The sequence below is a fragment of the Pseudorca crassidens genome, chromosome 5, assembly GCF_039906515.1.
Source record: "Pseudorca crassidens isolate mPseCra1 chromosome 5, mPseCra1.hap1, whole genome shotgun sequence".
Classification (NCBI taxonomy): Eukaryota; Metazoa; Chordata; class Mammalia; order Artiodactyla; family Delphinidae; genus Pseudorca; species Pseudorca crassidens.
Genome location: NC_090300.1, coordinates 143,665,351 through 143,668,894, shown reverse-complemented (window position 1 = coordinate 143,668,894; position 3,544 = coordinate 143,665,351). Strand labels below are relative to the sequence as shown.

General features: G+C 50.6%; 1 non-coding gene across 1 annotated transcript; it reads right to left on the bottom strand.

Annotated features, from left to right (window-relative positions):
* Positions 1-534: 534 nt before the first annotated feature.
* Positions 535-639, bottom strand: LOC137225675 (U6 spliceosomal RNA). Its single transcript, XR_010943979.1, has one exon. It is a non-coding gene; the product is annotated as a U6 spliceosomal RNA (small nuclear RNA).
* Positions 640-3,544: the final 2,905 nt, after the last annotated feature.

Below are 3,544 nucleotides of genomic sequence, written 5' to 3'. Positions count from 1 at the left end.
CTTTTTTTTATTGAAGTATAGTTGATTTACAATGTTGTATTAATCTCTGCTGTAGAGCAAAGTGACTCATATATATATTCTTTTTCATATTCTTTTGCATTATGGTTTGCCACAGGATATTGAATATAGTTCCCTGTGCTCTACAGTAGGACCTGTGGTTTATCCATTCCATATATACTAGTTTGCATCTGCTAATCCCCAAATCCCAATCCATCCCACCCCCACCTCTTGGCAACCACAAGTCTGTTCTCTATGTCTGTGAGTCTGTTTCTGTTTTGTAGATACGTTCATTTGTGTCGTATCTTAGATTCCACACATAAGTGATGTTGTATGGTGTTTGTCTTTCTCTTTCTGACTTACTTCACTTAGTATGATCATCTCTAGGTCCATCCGTGTTGCTGCAAATGGCATTATTTCATTCCTTTTAATGGCTGAGCAATAGTCCATTGTGTGTGTATATGTGTGTGTGTGTGTGTGTGTGTGTGTGTGTGTATACCACATCTTCTTTATCCATTTATCTGTCAATGGACATTTAAAAACATGGAACACTTCCCAAATTTGCATGTCATCCTTGCACAGGGTCCCCGATAATCTTCTCTGTATCATTACAATTTTAGTGTGTGTGCTGCCGAAGTGAACATGGAAGACACACTTTCAACCGCAGTGTCAGCGTTGATGCTGTCCAGTCCCGACGATGCCTGAAGCACAGCTTTTACGAGAAAATGAATATCTAGGGTTATCATCAAGACAGAAAGTTCTTCATGAGAAAGGATTGTTTAGGGCTAATGACACCTTCCCCCACCTGAATCTGTCCTTTATAAGAAACCTTGCCTTACCCCATCCTCCCAGCTCTCAGCAATAACATTTCAACAAAACGATCTGGGGTCCAGATGAAAATGAACCCCATTGAAAGCCTACGTGGCAAATCCTGGAGGAAACAGGATGGATTTCTTAGCCAACATGTCCATAGCTAGTGGTTATGAACGTGTGTCTGGGGACCAGACTGGGCTGCACCTTATCACATTCAAGGGTTTTGGCTGTAAACAGCATCTAACTCCGGGTCACAAGCAAAATTCAGGGGAAAGTTGGGCAGCTCAAGGAATAGATGGAGCTGAGAACAGTGTTTGGAAGCAGGACCAGATCCTGGGTGTCTACACAGCAGGACCTCTCAACCTCTCAGCCACTGATAGTTCAGGGCCCATCAGTGGGATGAACATGCTCCCACCACCTTTTTCCATCTGGAGATGATTCCCCTCAAAATTCAAGTCCCAGAGAAAGTCTGCATGGCTGAGTTTGGGGCATGTGCCTACCCCTTGGCTGGAGCTGGCAGAACACCTTGACAGATGGACACCCCCAGGGCAACACACATCAGGGAGAAGTCCTTTTCCAAGAGGAGATGCGATGTTTTTAACAAGTAGGAATGGATGCTGTGTAGGCAAAATGTCCACAAATGCCCATTGTGCCGAATTGGAGGAACCACTTCCTCTCTCTCCCCAGAGGCCTGCCTGACCCCGGAGCAGACATTCCCTTGGAGCCTCTTGGAACCTCTGTGGCCAGGTCCACTATTCTGTCTGCGCCTCACACCTTGTTCCTGCAAGAAGAGGAGGGATTTAGGGAGAGAGGAGTGGGGACAGCTAGAGCCCTCCCGGCCCTGCCCCATCAGGACACGCTTGCAGATGCCCTGATGCAGGCACCCGCGTGCTCTACCTACCCCTGTCCTCCCTGTGGGAAGCTGGCCTGGTCTGGGCTCAGGCACACCTGGGGGCTCCTGAACTCTTTTCTGGGAAGTAGGTTCTGGGCTTTGTGACTTTCAGGATACAGGTGGACAGGCTCCTTTCTGAGACGGGCTGGGGACGTGTTGCCTGGCACACCTGAGCCTTCTCCAAAGCAGGCCTGTAGCAGATGCTGAGGGACACCCTCAGATGTCCCCCCGGCTTCCAGGAGTGTCACCTGCATGGCTCACACTTCACTGTGTCTCCAGGAATGGTCCCCAGCCAAAGCGAGCTTCCTTGCCCAAGGTCTCACTCCCCTCCCAAGGGCAACCTGTATCCAAAGGCCCACGGTGTGGGAAGACAACAGCCAGCCCAGCCCCAGGCCTCAGTTCGGAACGCTGTGAAGGGCCGTCCCCTCTTCACAGAACCACGGGGCTGGCCGAGGTCTCTGTTGCCATCACATTCCTGCTGCTCCGTTTCCTGCTTGACTCCCCGCCAGCACCCTGAAAGCACCTCCCCACCCCAGTGAAGCTCCGCACACACGCCTCCATCTCTGTGTCCTGCTGAGGACAGTCTGGGCGATACTGGACCAAAGAAGCGGACTCTAAAATGGGAGTAGGTAGTTGGACCATCCACCCTCTGGATGGCCATGGACTTCAGGCTGATGATGGGCAACAATGGACAATTCCTGGAACAGTTCAATGTACTCAGATGGTTCAGCCCAAGTGCAATCATGACGCCCTCACAGACGATGGATGGGATAAGATCCCCTTGGAAGGGAGCACCAAGAGGTTCGGGATGGGGCAACATGAGGACTGTGGGCTCAGAGGCTGTGGCCGGGCACTGTCAGAGAGCTGGCAGAACACAGCGAAAGCCTGACGTGGCTCAGTCATCAACTCAAGGCAAAAGTGGATTGGGAGTTTGGGCCTAGCAGATGCAAGCTATTACATAGAGAATGGATCAACGACAAGGGCCTACTGTAGAGCACAGAGAGCTCTATTCAATATCCTGTGATAAAACATAATGGAAAAGAATATATATATGTATAGCTGAATCATTTTGCGGTACACCAGAAACTAACACAACGCTGTAAATCAACTATACTTGAATTTTTTTAAAAAGAGGAAATCAAAGACAAAGGTGAAAGCCATAGGACCTCCTTGGCCGTGTGTAGAGAGACTCATGGAGGGTTGAACCAGCTGAGGCTCCGGCCCAGGAATTAAGTGTAAGGATAACAAACCTGCAGGGGTGTTTGACTCCACCCCCGCAAGCCTGGTATAACAAAGTGAGGGCCCTGATGGGAAAGGACAGAGACTCAAACACTCCAGATGGCGACAGCTGAGTCAATACGCAAATCCTCAACCCTCTGGGTCTATATAAGTAGCCAACTCTTCTCTGATGAATGCATCTCCGCCCCAACCTTGCTTGACGACAGTGCAGAGGCCCCTGCCTTGTAAGAAAACATGCGTCCCCCACCCTTTCCCCAGGACCTACTCCAAACTCACCATCCCGCCAGCAACCTGGGTTTACTTGCAACATAACCCAGCCAGGGAAGGGTTGGGTCGGCCAGGGGAGAGAGGGGCTCTGCCCCACTGGAGCTGCAGGACCCAGCGGACATGCACCAGCCAGAGCTGGGGGAACATGTCGGGGGGCTTGTCCAGAGGAGTGACCATGCCACCTGTGTTCTTGGGAACCATCTGAAGACAATGGTTAGAAATCCTCAGGTGAGAAGCCACAAGCACTGTTGGGAAGCTAGGGGCTGGCTGACCACAGGATGCTGTGGCAGGACCAGGCTCCCTGATAGCAGTGGGAGGAGGGAATCCACAAAGTAC